Consider the following 23,163-nt stretch of genomic DNA (forward strand, 5'->3'; position numbering starts at 1 on the left):
CACTCCTCCTTAAAGAAATTTTGTCCTCGAAATTTCCAACTAATAGAACAGTGGTATAACACGAATCACACCACTACGCTCCCGCTGCGCACTCGAATCCCAAAACACTATCATTCGAAACTTGAACTTGAAACCTCTCAAACACACCCAGAACACCTAACCACTGAAGCAGATACACATACAACACACACAATTTCTATACCCAAATCAACACATCCAAACATTTCCAACATACCTGACCCAAAATCGCTGAGGACAATCTCGAACCCGATGATTGTTAGATCCGCACCTAAGACACGCTCCTGACTTTCTCCAACAGTCACCCGCGTGACGCATCTTGCAATGCTCGCAAGACGGTATACTCACACCGCCACCAGCACCACCAGTACCATCACTCAGATGTGTCTTAACGCGCTTCGCAGAATGAGGGTCTAACCTTAGAGAACCGCGATCTCTCTTCTTTCCACAACCCACGCATCTAGCTTGGAGTGTCTCACTGAAATCCCTCATTCTAGCCTCAATCACTCCCTCTAGCACTTCCCTCAATAATCGAGTCAGTGCCTCAGTACCAAGCTCTGGGTTATCGCCACCCAAAGTCCGCGGACTCATACTATCCTTCAACTCTTGAACAGTCACCCGTTCTGGAGGAACAGACGACTCATCGCGATCACGCTCACCTTTGGAAGTCATATCTAACGTAGTGCTAACTTAGAAGGCCTACAATATTAAAACACAGAAACAGTTGTAATAACAGAGTCTATATTTCTAATTGTACAGTTCCAAATTTTACCTGGACCAGCACCAGAGTCTCAAACAGGTCATTTTCATAAATGTTTCCAAAACACAATCATTTCAGCTTACTGTGGTAAAGTTTTTCAAAAATTTCTTTTCAAAACTAATACGTACGTATACGAAAATGTAAGAGCACAGGCTGAGTTTCTGCAAACTTGGCTTTAATACCACTAAATATAACACACCAAACCCAGTCTAAAAGTCTACACCGAATTCGAAATGCTACATTGACCACCAAAGTGATCGTGAGAAAATCTTACAAAACTAGTAATTCTTAATTCGATTCCTGAAATGATTAATATCGAGTAATAAAAAAACTAGAATAATAAAATGATTAAACCGTAAAACAAAATTATACCACAGTGTTAAAAACCTTATATTCAAAACTGTATAACCAATAAATGTTTGAAACCATAAACTAATAACTTATTAGCCTTAAAATTGTCTGAGTCCTCTGCATATCGAGTCCAGTGTCCAAAATCCCGAAATGTACCTGAAAGGAGAAAAAAAAGAGGGGGTAAGCTATACGAGCTTAGTGTGAGATCAAACTAACTAGCTACCGAAAAGAAATAAACACAGTAAACCTAAAAATAGTTCAGCAGCAGAACACATTTACAGAGCAACTATAACAAAACAAACCATATGTAACTTTATAGTCATATGTTTCTGTTAGACACAATATCAGAAATCCTTAGAAGTCACAAACTGGCCTAAGCCCTTTTTTCAGAATCAGAATTGGTTGGGCCTTAGCCCAGCAAACAAGGTTTCTTTAGTCACAAGTGCCTTTCAGTCAAATAGTACAATTCGACTCCTCAGTCAACTAGACAGTCAAATAGATATTGCAGTCACAGAATCACATAGATGCATATGGGTGCAAATGAATTATAAAATAACCCACCCATCCAACTAACACACCATCTCCGTCCAACCCGACACATCCTGTGGGTATTTAATCAACCCACCCATCCCTGCACTCCAAGTAGGGCCTCGAAAAGCCCATCCAATCTTATACTCCACAGAACGTCATCTGGGGTTTCCCGGCAATGATGATTATCAATATTGTCCTCGACCCTCAGGGAATTGGGAATTCCCACGACCCTCTAGGTATTAGGGCTATCAGTAAGTTGTACAGTGCCATGCGAAAGACCGTGATACAGACATGCAGTATAACTGCCAGATCAGATATACTACACAGCAAGGGTAGCGTATAAGCTGTACTGTGCATCGCAGTGAACCGTGGTACAGACGTACAGTATAACTACTAGATCAGATAATGATACGTAGCGTAGCTAACGTACATGCGGTATGGTGCAAGATGACAAATCGCTATACCATTATCAGTAATGTCCACGACCCTCAAGATATTGGGACTGCCCATGACCTTCTGGGTATTATTAAGGGCTTTCAGAATGCAGACAAACTGCCAAATCGTAAATCTCCCTTCTCTTCAATATCCCATCCAAAAAGATTTATGCATATGTATGTATGTCTACAGTCAGATGTACACAATTCAGAATACAAATTCAGTCAGTCAATCAAAAGGAGACACATTCAGTCAGTCAATCAAAAGGAGACACACACATCCGGTCAATCAGTTACAGAATCAAACATATGTACTTTCGTATCTTGAATCCAGTATCAACTTATCTAACAAACAATCACAAATGCGCACATATCAAGCCCAAATTAAAGTCATAATTACCCCCAGTAATGCTTAGTCGGGGGTTGGAACACACGGAGTTGCATTTGCACTTGCATTTGACCTAAAACCCAAAGTTTGGCGGGATAAGGCCACACGCCCGTGTGCTCTGGCCGTGTGGAGCACTCCAAGTCGTGTGGGGGTCCAAACGCCAGTGTGAAGGGTAGCACACAACCGTGTGACAGAGGCACAAGCCCGTGTGGTGCAGAGGCACGGCCTTATGATCAGGCCATGTAAGACACTATCCTATTTCACTAACCTGAAGTGAAGAGTAGACACGACAGTGTGAGGGTCTCACACGCCCGTGTGGCCACCAGACAGGGCTGTGTGTTTCAAAACACCCACCCATGTGGAATCCCTAATTCCCAAATCAGTCACACGATCGTGTGGCCATGTCGTGTGACCCCAAATCTCAATCCCTAATTCCCAAACTCGCACGTCTGTGTGGACCAAGGGAGACGGCCGTGTGATTTTTGAAAAAAATCCCCAAAACAGCCACATGACCGTGTGGCACCAACATTGGCCGAAACCCTAATTTTACAATTCCACATGGGGCACAAGCATGTATGGGCATCAGGAAGCCATGAAACCACCCCAGAACATCCCCGAAAACACCACTTTGGCCACCAAACCATCCCCAAGTTTGGTACTATTGAAACCACATGAAAAAACAGAGTATCGCACTCCCTTTCAGCCTTCAAAGCTCTGAAACTAGAGAATGAAAGCATTATCACGAAAAGTCAAAAAAACACTTGTAAAAAAAAGATAAGTAGATTAGTTAGAGTTGAGTTCCACACCTATTTCGATGACGAAGAAGGCGACATAGGAGCAGAAAATCGAGGTCCTTCGACCCCACAACACCACCAATTCTGAAAAGAAAAAAGAAGAACAAAAGAACAAAAACCAAGAAGAAACAGAACAAAAAATAACGTGCCCAGTAAAAGAAAATAAAAATAAAAATAAAGGTAATTAATAATAACAGTAAAGACAAACAAATAAATTAATTATTTTAACTGAAATCAGAAATAACTAAAATGTTTTCTAAAACACCCACACAGGGACTTGATCTCAAAACCTTGAGACAAACCAACACACTCACAACTACTAGACCAGCGGGCCCATTCTGCCACTAAACTACACAACTTAACTTATGTGGGCAACCTTCCCACTATCCCTACACTTAAAACTCAGAACTTTTAGGCCCAAAATTTGGGGCGTTACAATAAACATAAAGAACAATTCAAGAGAATAGAATTTAGAAGAAGCCTGATTGTATTAAAATTAAGCGCAAAATCCTCCTAGAGTTTGACAGTATTTCCCAAATATGATTTCTCCATAAAAGTAAATAACAAGAACAGAAATAAAATCTAAAACCTAAGAAAAGAGAAAAATTAAAGACTAAATCTAAAGACAAAATTATACAATATCCAAAAGGTGTCTAACAGGTGCTAAATAAGCCTTTTTATAGATTTTAGGGTGGTTATCATCCTTAACACTAGGTCAGCTATTGTCCTTGTGCTTAACATTTGATTTTGTAGACTAAAACACCCTTGGCTCTTAAATATTTCTCGTACAAAGGTGATGTAGCAACACACCAGGTCCTGTGTCGCGACATCGAGGACAATATGCTCAACTCCAGGGTGTTTTCAAGGGTATGTCACAACATCCTCATGTTGTGTTGCGACATTGAAAGCAATCTTGGAATTCTTCTATTCTACTCCCTATGTTGTGACATATAATGCTTTGTGTCGCAACATAGCAACCAGTACTGAGTAGCACGCCTTCTAGTTGTCTTCTACATGCTCACAAAGTATATTAGCTCACCCTTAGGCCTCATTTGGCCCCTAAAGTCAATAAAAGACTCAATTTACACACTTTATTAAACTTAACTAAACTTATGGAAATGTAATTAAAACTTAACTAAAATGCTTATGTTCAAGCTCTTAAAGTGCGAAAACTAGTTTGATCTGCTACACTGAATTACAGCAAATCAAATGTACTTAGCTAGCCTATATAAAGGCCTTTTTATTGTACACAATTCATCAATTCATTCAACAACTTCTTTCTTTGATTTAATAAAACTCGTTTGGAGTTTTTCCTTTCAAGAATTTCTCTTGAACTTTCTTTTAAAAGAGTTTTAACAATCTTTTGAGATTGTGGGGATCATCTTCAGGCTTTTTCTTGCAAGTTTTCTTTCATGGTGGGGAAATTAGAGTTGTTTGAAGGGAGTTGTGGATTCATCTGGTTTTCAAGCCTCCTTAAGACTTCTACACACCACTTCATATCTTTTTCATCTATCTTGTTTCATTTCTTTGTTATTATGTTTTGTTCTTGTTTCATTATTTCTAATCTTTAATTTGGATTCCTTTTTTTTATATTTTATTACTTTTTTTTAATTTTTTCCCTTTCAAATTCTTAGATCTGACTTGGATTTGTTTGTGCTTCAGTTTGTGTTAAGATCCAAAAAAAAATCAATCATCTAGAGTCCTAAGTCAAATCTGCGACTTGGACAAACTTGCGGTCATGTTCTTTGTGATCCCTTTATCAGTTACAATATATAGGAAAGGAAAACAAGTAGAGTAAGCATAAAAAATGCTTAAGAAATTCAAATGGAAACACAAAACATACCTTCATTATTTAAAGCATAAATAAAATATTCATTGTGTTATTTAACATGACTATCCTTAGCACATAATGACATAGCTATACACATGTTACCATATCATGAATAAGATCACTACTATAATGTAATCTCATACTTACTACATATCAATTATCAACATATGCTACCACATTTCCAAATCACATTTAAGTTTCCATTTCCATTCTATAGATTAGCAAATGATGGAACAATAGTAAAATAGACTCGGATACATGGGTGAATAAGTTGCTCACACAAGCTGACATTATATCGAGGTTACCTATCTTGGCTAAACCTACAATACATATATCCTGAGAATCTAAAACAAATGCTATACCTCATTATAACATATAAAATTCCTAATCAAGCACGCATATAACCATGATCGCATGCCATATTTATCCTAACATTTTACTAAGTTCACACAAGTATCATTTTCGTATACATATGTCATTACCAATATTTGAACATTATTACATAATTCACTTACAAGTCTTGTAATCAATCAACATTCACATTTGCAGTATATATTATCTAATAATTGCCAATATTTGACATAAGTTTTCAATTTGGTTCATTTTTAAGCCACACATGTTAAATTCAATAAATTCTAATTAAATCTAAACATATAGATGGATTTAAAAACAATTCTTACATAATATAAAATATTTTAGTAAGTTCCATATAAACTTACCTATTGGAAACACCAACACAAGCTGATTCTTTAAGGGCTAGCCGATAATTTTGGCTTTTCCCCGATTAACTCCACTTCGATTCTTGATGTATACAATTATTCATGTCACCAATCAATATCAAACACTTACATACTATACCATGATATTCATGATTTCATGAAATTGTATTTTTTTTATTCCCCTCATATTTTATATTTTTTCAATTTAATCTCTGAACTTGGGATAAGTATAACCTTCGATTCCTAGCTTCGAATTAAAATCCAATTTTACATATCCCAATTGGGGACATTATATTTTCTATTTCTATCATATTTTCATCCAATTTTTACATTTATTTAATTTGGTCCCTAATGTAACAAAGTTAACAATAAGCTAAATTAACGTTACAATATAGTCCTTTTCAAGTTCTAAGCTTAATATATATATATATCAATTCCAAGCCTAATTCTTCAAGAAATCAACAATGGAAAGTTTTTAAAACTTTAACAAATTCACTAATTAGTATATGGGTTAGCTAAATTAAGCTCCCATGACCTATCTCCCATGACCTCAAATATATAAAAATTTTATGAAAATGACTTGAATACACTTACAAATTGAGGGTCGAATGTGCAAGCTTAAAAAATGGCATCTTCTTTAGGTTTTTCTATGTTTTACACTTGGAGGGCAAAGAAGATGATGGTATTTCCACTAAAATATTCATTATATACAACGATTTAACTTAATTAACTTTAATTAATTAACATAATATTTAATTATTTTACCTTAATCACCATTAACCAAATTAGCGAAAAAAACATAATGATCCACCATTCTATGAAATAAAATGGTTTATTTATCATTTTGGACCTTTGGTGAATTTTTATTTGACTCATCAAGCCTTTTGACAATTAAAATTCTATACTGGTTAAAATTTTAAAATTTAGTCCCTAGACCTTAATTAACTATCAATTTGAAAAAAAAATTGAACAATATTTTTATATTATACATGTAAAAATTAAAATTTAAAATTTATGTACTCGATTTACAAAAATGGGGTTCTAAAACTGAACTTTTTGGTATCATTGAAAATCAAGTCCTTACACTATGTGTGTTTGGCAGCTTGGGACTTGGTGCCCTTGGCGTGTTTGGGAGAGATGTGATTTCGTAATAGTACTTGTTCTCTTTGGCATGTTCTAGAAGGAATCCATGTATCCGATTCATTTCCTTAGTGTTTACTATGGGCTAATCAAACTAAAACATTGCCAATAAGATGTGGTTATGGCTATAAATTGAGAATGTGTTCTAAAGTGAAAATTGTTAAAATATCACCATATTAAAGAATATGTGCCTAAAAAATGTTGAAAAATGACTTATAGGTTATAAAATTTAGATTTAAGTATATGGTTTTTCATGGCCCTAATAAAATAGTTAACAAATGAATTTAAGAATTGCATAATGCATCTAAGGCCATATCTGAACTCGTATGTGAATATGTTAGTAGGAAAATTCCAGAAAGGGTAATGAACTTGGGATTAAATAATAATGGTACATTTGATAAAAGAAATGAATATAAATTACCAAAGTGAATGGCTAAAATGTTATAAAGGGGAAACATGAGCCTTAAGAATTTGATAATATGAAATAAATCAGACTAAAATCTTAAAACATGATATGGGTACATGGTAATAGAAAATCTTAATAAGGGCACAACACTAATATTGAAATAGGATAAATAGGTTTATCTATTATTACTTATTGAGTTCATTGAGCTCACGTGTTAGTTGTTTAAATGCGTAGGTAATGGATTCAACAAGAAGTTTAAGGTTCGAGCTTGGCATTACGTTGAGGTTGTAATATATTTATATTAGATGTTATTGTTTAAGATTTTTTGCATTTACATAAGGACTTATATTGAATATGGTATTTGTACAACTTGATTTGTAATTCAAGTAAATTTGATGTTTTTAATCAAAGCTTTATTTCATGTTCGCTTTGAATATTTTTGTGGCTTGGAACATTAGTTGAAATGATATTTAAATTGGGTTTAAATTGATTTGGAACATATGGAAATGATTTGGACATGTTTAGGCATGATTTTAAGTGGTTTTGGACTAATCCTTGAAGTCTTGGTAAACATATCTGCAAAGTTGTCCTTATATGCGACTTTGACTACATCTATTATTTTTTCTACCACCGCCTCTCGAATTTTGGATTATGTGATATCTAAAATCAATGTTCTTTATCCATTTATGACTTCTGGTTTCCTTAGTATTAGCTATTGCCACACTATTATTACAATACAATGTGATAACTTTCTCCATATTAGAAATGACTTCAGGATTCTATAAGGAACTTGTGAAGCCAAATTGCTTCTGTTGTCACTTCAGAAGTTGCCACATATTCAACCTCCATAGTGGAGTCAACAATAAAACTCTACTTTACACTTCTTCACACTATGGCTTTGCGACCTAGGACAACAACACATCTCAGTGTTGGTTTCTAAGAGAGTTGTGTGACCCAAATTCTTGTTAAAATAAAATATAAATGGCAAGATAATCTACACAAGTGGAATCCGTATAGAAGTTTACTTCCTCTATTTGATATTTATTAGAATAAGGTGTTTTAATCTTACTGCATTACTTCTATTAGAATTTGATTAGAATATGGTTTTACAAACCTATAAATAGACATAGTTTATACTCCTCTTGTATCATTTGAATTCGACATAGTGAATTTTCTGCTCCTCTGCCCATGATTTTTTCCCCGAAAGGGTTTCTATATAAAATTCTGTGTGTTATATTTTCTCTCTCTCTTTGCGATTCATTGTCATTATCGACATTGATTTTCCACAATTTCCTTGAAGCACAACACGTTTGGATTTCAAAATCAATATATCCAATGGCAATTAAATCCCCTCCAAAATATATTAGCATATAATTCCTCATTCTTTGTAATACTTGAGTATATGCTTAATTGTATACTAGTGTCTTGTAACAACATTCACCTGATATTGACTTACCAATCCTATTGCAAAATAGATATCTAGACATGTACATAACACCACATACATTAGACTTCCTATTGAAAAAAAGCAAGGAACCTTTCTCATATGCTCTCTTCATATTGTTGTCTTGGTACATTACTCTAAAGAAGAAAGCTTGATGCAGAGGGTTGTGTACCCTTCTTTGAATAGACCATACAAAAATGTTCCAATATCTTGTTTATGTATGAAGTTTGGAATAAATTAATCTCTTTATTCTTTCGACCCCTAAGGATTCGAATTCCCAGAACATAATTAGCTTTACCAAAATCTTTCACACTAAACTATAGAGTTAATCACAGTTTAAAGTATTAGAATGTCCCTACTTCATTCCCAATGATTAGTATGTCATCAACATATAGAATTAGAAAGATCACCTTTACATCCATAATACTTTTATAAATGCAAAGTTCATCAACATTTTTCTCAAATCCAAAAGTTTTGATCACTTGATCAACTATTTAATTCCATGAGCGTGATGTATTCTTAAGTCCATATATATAGACTAAAGCAATTTGCAAGCTTTTTGCATGTTTCCTTTAGCTATATATTCAATAGGTTGTATTGTAGAGATGCTTTCTACAATATAGTTATTCAAAAACATTATATTGACATCCATTTGTTAGATCTTGAAATGAGATTCATCGCAATGGATAATGGAATATGGATAGACTTGAGCATCACTATTGGAGAAAAGGTTTCCTCGTAACTGATACCTCCTTTCTGTGTGTAGTGTTAGTAATATGCCCTAGAGCATTTGGTGTAATAATGATAATATCATATATTGAATATTTATTAATTGTGACATTCTTTATTATGCTATGCTTATGTTAACTCATTTATTTGATTTTTAAATATATTAAATGGTATGATAAAATCCTTGGTATATGAATCACAATGCAAAGGAAATTATGAAGAGGTCATGCCTAGTCATAGTATTAACAATGTTGGATCTAGTTCCCTAAGTGTAGTATATTCGTTTGTATACTTGTAATTTTTTAGAGCATATTGGTTTAATAAAATTTTTCATGAATTATATAATACCCATTTTTATATTTTCCTCAATGGTTTTTGCATGCAAAGCAAAATGGAAGCAAATATTAGCTCATTGGTTATCTAATGTTTAACCAATACTAAACGATTTTAAATGGTTGGATCATAATACGAAAATAAAACTTATACTAGTAGATGAATCTAAATATGTCCGTAGTCTAATTGAAGGTGAAAAACTAATAGAAAGATATGCCGTCTATCAAGTCCAATTGGTGAGATGCTTTATCTTAAGAATTGAAGCAAATGATTCCTAAAAGATAGAGACATAGATGTGACTGATTGGACTGATAGTACATCAGACAAGACCTAAGTATAATAGATCCTGAATCCATTTATGGATTTATTCACTTGTAACGTTCATAGCGCGACATACCTTAATCCTAAATGGATGATGGACTATAAATGTGTGACTTGTATACTTTAATGTAAGTAAAAGCCTGAGTTCAAATAGATAATGGAACTGAAGCTGGTGCATTGGGTATACGACTTTTACAGTATGTAGCATCATTCACAATAATGGAATTCATAACCAAAGAAATGGATAAATGATATCCTCTCATTGGCATTACATGATAGATGAAAAGTAAATGTGGCCACTGGTCATTTGTCTTTGTGATGAATAGCTTAATTATTATTTGATAGTAGTTGACTTTCCATGAAGGAAGATGTAATGGTTACCATGAGATCAAATAAGATCATATTGGGAGAGTAGGCTTATCCCAATAAGATTAAGGATATCCTATGAGGGTAACACATTCATGACAAGCTCACTGGACGAGCACTGATCAAGTAGCTTTCATAATGGTATGTTGTTAGGGAGAGTTTAGTCACGATACTATAAATGACTTCATGAATAAATGAGTTTATAATTAATGAACAAAAAGCTATAACTTGATTATAAATCATTTGAGCCCAAATTACATATGTCCAATCGGTCCCTCCGCTGGCTAGTTGAAATAAAAAATGAATTGCATGTTGAATCAAATGACTAGAAATGGATACAAATCATTAAATTTAAGGAAATGAGTCTGTCAGAAAATTCTTGCAATTGTGCTTTCAATTCTTTTAATTTGACTGGTGTCATACGGTACAATGTAATAGATATCGGAGTACTCTTTGGCACTAAATCAATCACAAACTCAACTTCTCGATCAAGTGGTAACCTATGCAATTCTTTTGAAAACACATCCATAAACTCATTAACAATCAATACATGATCAACCTTTAGTCTCAGTTCCCAAGTATCAAGTATATACGTTAAAAAAATTCACATCCTTGTTTGATCAATTTCTAAGCAGAGAATGCTGAAATGAATTTAGTAGCACAATCCGACTTATAAGATTCAACTGTAATTATCTCACCATTCTAAGACCTTAGATCAATCTGTTTTAGTCTACAATTCACCACGACATCATGTAAATTCAACCAACCCATTCCTAGAAGAATATCGAATTCACGAAATGGTAATAGCATTATATTACCAGGAAAGTCACAACCCTAAATTCTCAGCGGACACTTTCGACATATTAGGTTAACTATCACACTCTGACCTAGTGGATTCGAAACTTTGACATCAAACTCAGTTGACTCGACATGTAAATTCATATATGTCACTAATGTAGTTCAAATATATGAATGAGTTGACCCAGGGTCAATTAATGCATACCCAGTAACATCAAAAAGATATAAAGTACGAACAATAACATCAAGTACAGTAGCTTCCTCCCTAGCTCAGATGGCATACGCTTGAGCTTGCTCTCTAGCTTCAGACCTGACAGTCGTTTCTTTAGTTAAACTTCAATTAACTCTAGTATTACCACTATGGCCAAGGCGTCTACCTTTTTGAGGAGTGGAAAACAGCTTCACACTTTGGTTATTAGTGCCACTCATATTTCTCGGGCAATTTCCTATTAAATGCTTTGTTGAACCCCATCTAAAACAAGCGCCTATTTTGATTCTACATTTACCAGTATGTAACTTTCTACAATGTTCATAAGCAGGTCTAGGAATATTACGAACACTTCCAACATTATTTGCAAGCACAGTCTAAAATCTGGATTTAATCAGTCTCATTTTATTTCATCCTGAGAACCCTGATGGTAAAGTGAAGCGACTAAAGGCTTCCTTTAATTTTTTTGATCGAGGAGTTAAAAATGGTTTAGACGAACTCTATTTACCGAAATCTCAAACCCTCATTTCATTTTGTTTCTTATTATTACATATTTCTTCCATCTTCTATGCTCAATCAGATAAGACTACAAATTCTCGCGGTTCCATCACACCCACTAACATATTAATTTCATTGTTTACCTCATCTTGAAAATGAACACACATTTCTTCTTTGGTCGGTACAATTTCATGACGGTATTTAGTAAGGTGTACAAACTCTCGCTCGTATTTTGCTATAGATTTATTTTCTTACTTCAACTCAAGGAAATTTTTCTTCTGTCTGTCTAAGAATTACTAACATGTTTCTTTTGAAACTTGATTTTGAAGAAGTCACAATTAAGCTTATCTTTCAGTACTACAACTATCAATGTTGACCACCAATGATAGGCTTCATCTTTTAGCAAGGATACCGCACATATTCAGTAATCATCAAGTGAACATGCCATTTCATCAAAAACTCTCTGAATTCCTCAACACTATATTTTCTAATTTTTTCAACCGGGGGCCATTGTATAATTTCAGTATTTTGAGGACACAAGGGTGTCACAAGAGGCATAATAGGGGAGGAGGTTGCAAAGCCACAGGATTGGCTCACATGAACTCTGAAAACCATTGACCCATCATGCCGAAAAAGGAATTTTCACTTCATTTTCTAACATTTGTAGAACCAGTAGACTATGAGTCGCTTCATGTTTGAAAGTTGGAACAATACTGTCTACTTCATTAGCGACAGCACAATTGAACTCTGACGACATCTTTGAATCTATAAGAAAACAAGTTAAGATCAGATAAGCAACATCACACTATCACAGGTTTATATGGTTGTAATTTCTAGACCCAATACATGCTACGTTCAATCCTTGAATCGAAATCATAGCTTTAATACCACTAAATTTAACACCTCTCACCAGGTGCAGTCGTCGAATCCAAGCTATAGGATGCTACGACAACAAACAACATTTGTGACATATAATTTTAGATTTAAACATTCATTAAAATAGTAAAACATTTCATAATCTAAGTATAACATGAATTAAAAAAAATTTGAGTCTCAACCGAGCTTATGAAAGCTCTTAGACCAATCTAGAATCAAATAGGGACTTAATTGAAAATTTAACACAAAGTATGGAAATTTTAAAAAGCAAGGGTCACACGGTCGAGTTTCCAGACAATGTGACAAGCTATGATCGTGTGTGCTTGATTCATATGACCTTATTTCCAAGTCGTGTAACTAACCGAAACTGTGTGGACCTAGATGCAAAATTTCTAGCTTAAAGGCACACGATCGTGTTCCTGGACCATGTAACAAACCGAGACCGTGCTAAAATAAATACCATATGAACAGTACCACACGGGTGTGTGCCTAGCCTGTTTAACTGTAACAACCCTAACTTGTATCTATCACCGGAATAGGGTTACAGAACATTTACTGGAGTTTACAGATCAATTATAATTAATTAATGTCATTTACTATTCATTTCTGGAAATAAATCACAATCAATTATAATGTCCCTTATATAGGTCCTCGAGGCCCAAAATATGTATTAGAATCGAGTCGGGACTAAATCTGGATCACATAAAATTTTTTGTGAAAACTCAAAATTTTTCTTAGGTGCAGGGGACACACGCCCATGTGGTCAAGCCGTATGGCTCACACGGCCAATGAGACGTCCGTATTTTAGGCCGTGTTGGCATTCAGTGTAAAGCACATGGCCGTGTCCCAGCCCGTGCCCATACCCGTGTAACTCTCTGACTTAGGTCACACAGCCAGCCACACAGGTGTGTGTTAGGCCGTGTTGTTAATCTTAATTTTCGAAATTTAGGTGCAGGTTTCACACGGCCAAGACACACACCCGTGTCTTTGCCCGTGTGATCAACTCTGAGCATTCTATTTCTAAATTTCAAGATGCAGGGGACACATGGCCAAACCACACGCCCATGCGCATGGCCATATGTCACACAAGGTCAAGACACACGGCCGTGTGGACAAAATAAGGTCATTTTTCAAGCTTTATTTCTCACCTTTTTTACTTTGCACCTACATAAACACTTAAGCATTTTCAACAATCAATTCAAGACAAATTAACCAAGCCAAAAACAAGAGTTATGTATGATATATTAACACATACATTCATGTGTTCCCAAACTTACCTTTGTAGTACATGTATGCTTTCCATAATTCAATTAAATCACACCAAGCACATATGTATTAACCATGTTATAACCTCATATATATATATTCACTAAACATACTATCATTAGCCATTCCAATGGCTAGATTACAAACAACCATTATATACCAACATTGGCTAAGTTAGCTTATACATGTCATTATGTCAAAATAAGTTTTCTATTTATACCAAAACAAGCTGGAGGATAGTGTGATGATGCTCCGACCGATCTCCAACCTTTATGAGCTTCCGAGTACTATAAATTAGAGAAAAGAAAACCTAGTAAGCATTTAATGCTTAATAAGTTCATATAATAGGAATTTAACTTATCAATAATGTTCATTTTAAATAAGCATATCAATAACATGCATCCCAACAAATTGGCCAAATGTCTAACCACATACACTCCATCAAACAAGTTAATCATGAATTTCCAAATACTTTTCAAGCAATAATGATAAGCTCATTAGGTAATAACTTTCATATACATAAACCTTCCATATCATATTTTCACATAACTTATACATTTCCATAACAAGTCATCTCATGTTCAGTTTAAAAATGTTAAAACTTTGCCTGTTGAATTTATTTTAAATATCGATGGATACATCAGTAGTACACTCAAAGTGTAAAAATCTGTAAATTCATTAATTCGTAATCAAGGGTACCCAATTAGGGCACATAATAAGGAAACACTCTCTCAAGCCATGTAACAGGATGCTCATGTGAGCCATGTATCAGAAAGCTCATACGGTCTAAATAGGAAACTCATAAGAGTTTAGAATAGGAAGCTCATTGAGCTTAACAGGTAACTCTGAAGAGTTATTATCAGGGAGCTCCAGATAGCATAATAGGGAGTTCAACTGAGCCATGTCAGGAAGCTCATAAGAGCCTATATTAGGACTCTCACGAAGAGCTACATTTTTGTCCGCAATAAATGCTGGATCACAACCGGTCGAGTGTTACAGGACGCTCACAAAGAGCTACGGTAGTGCACAACACATGAAAGATCACTACCGATCAGGATGCTCGCAGGAACTATATAACAAGACGCTCGAAAGGGCTCGTAACAGGATTTTCCGTCAGAGCTACAATGTGTCTGCAACATATGCTGGACCACAATCAATACAAGAAATCATGTATCCATCGACTTAAATTATTCAAACGGGATTTAATTTTTATCGGGCTTTATCAGATATATTTCATATGCATGAAAACTACATATTTCTCATACACAACATTCAATTCAAGCATATAAATGTAAAAATTTAGTTACACGAACTTACCTTGTCAGTTGTTCATATACAGAGATCTACTAATCCGACACTTTTTCTTTTCCTCGATCTAACTTTGTATTTAAGTTTTCTGGATCAATATAAATGAATTTAACATCAATTTAATCTATTTCATACTTAATTTAATTCAATTCACATACTAGGCAAAATTATGATTCTGTAAATACCCAATTTCGGTGAAATTGGAATAGTAGTTTCAGGACCACGAATTCGAGCCAAAAATAAAATTTATTTTAATTTTATTTTATGGTTCTTAATATGATAGAAATGTCATGTGAAAATTTTGATAAGAAAATTTTATCGATTATGTGTATAATTACGGAAAGGACCATGTAACACTTTTGCCAGACTCCGAGGCCAGGACATGATACAAGGCATTACCGGACTAAAACGTACACATACATGTAAAACCAGGTCATAAATTTTTGTTCAAAATAGAAATATTCATTCATGTTCATAATGTTCCTTATATGGGCTCACAAGGTCCAAAACATATATCGGGGGTAGTTCGGGACTAAATTGAGAACTTACAAACTTTTACAACACTCAGGAAATTTTCCATGTTTGGAGAGTCACACGCCTGTGTGGGTTAGGCCGTGTGGTCACACACGCCCGTGTGGCTTGGGATACGCCCATGTCCTTAGCCTGTGTAACTCTCTGTTTATGACGTCAGCAACAAAATAGGGCCATACGGCCAAGTCACACGCCCGTGTGCTAGACCGTGTCCTCCACACGGATTAGACACATGGCTGTGTCTCTACCCGTATGGCCCAGAAAATGGCTATTTACCAAGCCATTTCGCACCCTCGTTACCACTTACTTAAACACAACTTCAATGGCACTTTTCGTGGCAATTTCATATCAATTTATTCATGCATAAGGCGTCGTACCTTGCCTAGTTTAAACTTATCAATTTCACACCATGATTATCATTAACACATTCTTACAATCATACTTATGCTAAGGTCTATCCATAGGCTAATTTAGTCACTTTAAAATCATCAAGTAATCTAGGGCACATTCACAATTCATCCATACAAAAACACACATGACCACACCATATGAAACCTTTAGCACATGCATGCATATATGGATAGGTTTACAACCCAATAACCAATATAAGCCACATCACATGGCCATCTACAAAATGAATCATATTCCCATTATGAGCCAATACAATTGGCCAAATAAAATGACACATACCCAATTGACTAAGTCCCTATAAATGCCATAGACATGGAAAATTTAGACGTTATTAGTCTAAATTTAGAGGTTGAATAAAATATGAAATTAATTTAGAGGTTGAATAAAATATGAAATTAAATCTTATCGAGTCTGGTTTCACATAAAAGAAATGGTGTAAGCAAAACAATTTCATGTTATGAGATATTTGGATTTCTTTGAGATAGGGTTAGAGTGATTTCGGGTTCCCTTGTCTTAAATTTGGAAAATCATTAAAAATTGTATGATATCAATAAATCAACCTAGGGTTAGACTGTGACAGCCCAAAGTTGACCCTAGTCGGGAAGTGGTTTCGGGACCGCTAAACCGAGTCACCGAAATGTTTGAATGTGATAATTATTGTCTAGAATATGTAATTATGAATGTGTGAAAATTTCAAGCTTCAATTTGGTTGATTTCATGTGAATTTAGTCAATAGGACGTATGTGAGAAAATTCTAAAATGTGATAGGTCAATGTGTGAGGGCCTATTAGTGCATGTGGACAAAGGGGGGACTTGCATGTCAAATTCCCCCCTACTAGTAGTGGCCGGCCATGACAAGCATGGTAGACCAAGTTTGATGGCCAAGACATGTCATAGACATGTTTTGTTGGTGCATCATGGGTGGAAAAAAAATAAAATAATAGGCATGGAAATTAAATTATGAAAAGGAGTATGATGAATACACAAAAAAAAATGTGTAGTTGATTCTTTTCCCCCCATTGCCGTGAGCTAAAGAAAAGAGAGGAGAAGATCTTTGTTCATCCTTTTCTCACCTTCATTTAGCCTAAATTAGAAAGAAAAACAAAGAAAAAATTTTCTCATCCTTTGGTTCATCATTGGCCAAAAATTTTAAGGAGGAAAGAAGAAGAAAGGTGAAGAGATTCGGCCATGCATGTAGCTAGGCTAAGGTATGTTTGATGATGTTCCATGAGATGCATGCATGTTTTAGTTGTTAGCTTGAGTTCTACCTAGCCCATGGTCTAAATCTTGCTATGTGATGGAATTGGCACTTGACCATGGATGCATCATTCTTGGTTGGTGTTTGATGTTGTGGTGATGAGGCATGAGGATGAGTTAAGATTCGGCCTAGGTGGAGGTTGTGTTAATGCCATTGCATGCAAAATATGAAGCTTGTTAATGATGCATGTGATGATGGCTTGATGATTCTTGAACCTCCTTTTTAGCATTTTTGTGTGAGCACATATGTGCATTGGTTGCTAAATGGAGAAGAATCGGCTAGCAAGATGTGTGCTAAGGCCGAATGTAACTTTGCATGTTAATGAGCAATGCATGTGTTAAATTGATGAAAAGGGGGAGGATGCTTTACTAGTGTGTATATGTGTGTATTAAGTGTTGAAATCGACCCCAAAAATAGACATGCATATTCGGCCAAGGGGAAAGAAATTAGCTAATATGTTGTGTTGATGCATGATTTTTGCATGTATGAGACTTTAATGTCTAATGTATAAATATGGGCTAAGTGCCTTGTGTTCATCTTTTTGATGCCTAAATGATGAAATCAATTTATTTGTTTAATTAAGCTCAAGAGCAAAGGGGAAATAAATCCGATAAAGGGAAGGAAAAAGTGGTTGAATAGCTAGCGGAATCGTTCGACAACACCCGAGGTAAGTTCTTGAGTAAGAGAGCTTAAATTACGATGTGATTAAATCATGCTCTATGTGTGGCTATTGAGCCGAATGTGCAAGGACGATATGTGCCTTGTGTTTGAGTTTCGCAAATGAAAATGAAATATGAATGTGCATGAATTATTGTTAGATGTGCATGATTAATTGAATGCTGTCCGGGCTAAGTCCGAAGGCTTTGTGCTAAGTGAATATATCCGGACTAAGATCCGAAGGCATTGTGCGAGATACAATTCGGTTAAGCCCCGAAGGCTTGTGTGAGATACTAATTCGGGTTAAGTCCGAAGGCATTCGTGCGAGTTATTAAATCCGGGTTATGTCCCGAAGCATTGTGTGAGTTACTAAAACCGGGCTATGTCCCGAAGGCATTTGAACGAGGAGCTATATCCGGTTAATCCCGAAGGTATGTGATTTGGTAATGAATGAGCTTGCTGTAAAATTCCAGCGAATACTCGAAAAACATCCCAATATGGGGATATGTTACGTATGTGTTGAATTTAATCGAGCCCTTACAAATAAATGTTCGCTCAGTTGATAAACGAGCTACCGGCCTTCGGCTAAGTTAGTCTATTGTGTATGTACATAAGGGTTGTTAATGTTGTGAAGCAAGTTTGATATCGGTAAATTGCGTATTATGAAATATTCGTTTAGCTAAATGTGTGTTATTCTTTGTTTATGCTGGAATTCCTTGCTCAAAACTTACTAAGCATAAATTGCTTACTCGTTACACTGCTCCTCTGTTTTATAGATTTTTGGTTCTCCAGCTATCGGACTCGGGATCTTGAAGTCGAAGTCGCCCACACTATCAAAGGCCTTTTGGGTACTATTTTGGTTGAATTTTGATATGGCATGTATAGGACTACCCATTGTTGTTTTTCGAGTACTTTATGAAATGTATAAGTGTACAGCCATGCGAAAATAGCTTGTAGAAGTGGAGTATGGCATTAGACCATTCGTGTTTATGAATGTATAGATGGTTTCATGATGTAACTATAGTTGGAATGGAAGTGTTGAGCAAATGATCAGCCATTGGAATGGCTAAGTATGATCATATGTGGGCATATGTATGACAAGGCCCTAGTTGGTCCATGAAACCCCGAAAATAGGTAAGGTTTACTTTGAAAACAGAGGCTGACAGCAGCAGTGGTGTGGATTGGAAAATCACAAGAATTCGTAGGAGTGGAATTAAATAGTGAATAAATTATGTAATCGAACCTTGATGAATCTACTTTCATATGAAAGTAACGAAACAATCATATGAACAGTACAGTAAGAGATATCCGGTTCTTGTAGAACAGGGCCAGAACAGTTTCTGGATTCCCTGTTCCGACTTTGGAAATTCACTATAAATTGACCAGAGATAATTAGGGGTCATACCATATATGTATGGATTCCTCTCTGAGTCTAGTTTCCATAGAAACAAACGGCATCAGTATTGATGCTCTGTGCAGAGAGATATCCAAGTCGTAATGGGAAAAGGTCAGTGTAGTCGACCCCTGTAACATGGGAGACTTTGACTAATAAACTGTACTAATTGGCCCGACCAAAAATTCTAGAAAAAATACATAGGTGGCGACATGAGTCTAATTTCAGGGAAAAATCACAAAACTGATTTTCGAGTTGTGAAACTCAAGGTATGATTTTTGAAGCGACTAGTACTCAGACTGGGCAGTGTCTGGAAAAATTTTTCAAAGTTTGTTAACATCTCGTGTCCGACTCCGGTGTCGGTCTCGGGTTCGGGGTGTTACATTAATTGGTATCAGAGCTACGGTTTAGTCGATTCTAGGACTACCGTAATGTGTTGGGTCTAGCTATACATGCCATTTTATGTGATTACTTGATAGTGTGGTGATTTCTGACAATTGTAAATGTGTTTATAGTAATGGATCCCGATCGTGACCGAGAGGTAGCTGATGATCTTGAGAGTGTAGCGCCTGCTCCCGCACAAGGGACAGTGCCGGCAGACTCTCAACCTAATGCTAGTAATCCGAATGATGAAGCTAGACAAGCATTCTATAGCGTGATGAATGATTGGTTCAACCAATACATTCGAACTAATATGGCTGTTCCACAACCTCCATTCCCGACAAATACTACCCCCGCACCTACAATACCACCGGTAACGGACCAAATAAGGTCAAATAAGCCCCCAATTGACAGAATCTGAAAACATGGGGCTACTGAATTTAAGGCTATGGATAGCGATGATGCCGAGCAAGCTGAATTTTGGCTGGACAACACTATCCGGGTACTCGATGAGCTATCTTGTACACCCGATGAATGCCTAAAGTGTGCTATCTCCTTGCTACGTGATTCTGCCTACTATTGGTGGAGTACTCTGACTTCTGTTGTGCCCCGAGAGCAAGTAACTTGGGAGTTTTTCCAAACTGAGTTTCGGAAAAAGTATATCAGTCAGAGATTTGTTGATCAAAAACGGAAGGAATTTCTTGAGCTTAAGCAAGGCTCCATGTCGGTTACTGATTACGAGCGAAAATTGTTAGACTTAGCAAATACGCTCGGGGAATGTGTTTCGTCCGAAGCTATTATGTGTAAACGCTTCGAGGATGGGCTGAATGAAGATATAAAAATGTTCGTTGGCGTTCTTGAAATACGAGAGTTCGTGGTACTTGTTGAACGAGCTTGTAAAGCCGAAGAGCTTAGAAAAGAAAAGCAAAGAGTTGATGAGGGAACTGGAGAGTTTCGTAAAATATCCTCGGGAAGGTCTCTTCAACAGACATCGAAGAGATTTCGAGATGATGCGGGCCAGTTTAGAGGCACTTCGGGCCTTTTTAGACGAGATCGTGATCGACCCCCTGTGGGTACACGAGGCACTTCGGTCGCCAGTGTTGGGAATGAACGTCGAGATAGAACGAAATGTCGATATTGCGGTAAATGGCATTCGGGGAGTTGTAGATTCCCTGACCACTCCTGTTACAAGTGCGGATCAGTTGACCACTTCATTAAAGATTGCCCGAGGTTGTTTGAACAGAATGAAAATCAGAGTGGGAAACCGGGTGCTACCACTGCTCGAGGTAGACCATCTGGAAATACGGGCAATGCTAGTGGTGGTCAGAGAGGATCTAGAGATGATATAACCAGATCCGAAGCTCGTGCGCCTGCTAGAGCTTATGCTATACGTGCCCGCGAGGATGCTTCTTCTCCTGATGTTATTACCGGTACATTCACTCTCTTTGATACTAATGTAATTGCTTTGATTGACCCGGTTCTACTCATTCTTACATATGTGAAACCTTAGCATCCAGTAAGACTTTACCTATTGAGTCTACTGAGTTTGTATTCGGGTGTCAAATCCTTGGGTCATTACGTGCTTGTCGACAAAGTGTGTGAGAAATGTCCCCTGGAAATTCGAGGTTCCTGTTTTCCGGCGGACTTGATGCTTTTGCCGTTTGATGAATTTGATGTTATCCTTGGTTTGGATTGGTTGACCGCGCATGATGCGATTGTGAATTGCAAGAGCAAGACTATTGATTTGAGGTGCGCAAATAACGAAGTAGTCCGAATTGAGTCTGCGGACTTGGAGGGGATGCAGCTGTAATATCAGCAATGTTGGCACAGAAATATGTAGAAAAGGGTGCGAAGCATACCTTGCGTATGTACTGATGACAAAGAATAGAAAAGAACCCGAATCTGTGCCGGTGGTTTGTGAATACCCGGATGTTTTTCCGGAAGAATTGCCGGTTTACCACCGTTCGGAGATAGGTTGGTATGAGCTTGCACCTGGACTACGCGATTCGATAGCCCATATCGTATGGCACCAACCGAGTTAAAGAGTAAAGCTCAGTTGCAAGAATGACGGATAGAGGTTTGCTCGACCAAGCTCTCACCTTGGGGACCAGTATTGTTCGTGAAGAAGAAGGACGGAACCATGAGGTTGTGTATTGACTATCGTCAACTGAATAAAGTGACGATAAAGAATAAATATCCGTTGCCGCGCATCGATGATTTGTTCGACCAACTGAAGGGAGCCACAGTGTTCTCGAAAATAGATTTGAGATCGGGCTATTATCAGTTGCGAATTCGAGAATCGAACATACCAAAAACTGCCTTCAGAACGAGATATGGTCACTATGAATTCTTAGTGATGCCGTTTGGGCTCACTAATGCCCCTGCGGTATTTATGGATTTGATGAATCGGATCTTCAGACCATATTTGGATCGGTTCGTAGTTGTGTTCATTGATGACATTTTGGTCTATTCAAGAGATGAGACCGAACATGCTGAGCATCTGAGGCTAGTGCTGCAAATTTTGCGGGAAAAGCAGTTATATGCTAAGTTCAGTAAGTGTGAGTTCTGTTAAGAGAGTTAGCTTCTTGCATGTGGTATCCGTCGGTATTCGAGTTGACCCAAACAAAATTCAGCCATACTTGACTGGAAACCTCCGAGAAATATTATGAAAGTCGGAGCTTTTGGGCTCGCCGGTTATTACGACGATTGTGAAGTTTCTCAATATAGCCACACACAATGACAATACTTCAAAGAGTTAAGTTCGAGTGGACGGAAAATGTCAGAAAGTTTCGACCAACTGAAACCATTTGACTGAAGCTCCAATTTTGGTGCAACCCGAATCAGTAAAGAGTTTGATTTAGTGACGCATCCCTACTTGGTTGGGTTGCGTATTGATGCAAGCAAGGTCGAGTGGGCCTATGCGTCAAACAATTGACCACACGAGAGAATTATCCGACCCATGATCTCGAACTAGCTGCCATCTGTTTGCTTTAAAAATATGGCCCATCTCTCT

Source organism: Gossypium hirsutum, chromosome A01 (assembly GCF_007990345.1).
Source record: "Gossypium hirsutum isolate 1008001.06 chromosome A01, Gossypium_hirsutum_v2.1, whole genome shotgun sequence".
NCBI lineage: Eukaryota > Viridiplantae > Streptophyta > Magnoliopsida > Malvales > Malvaceae > Gossypium > Gossypium hirsutum.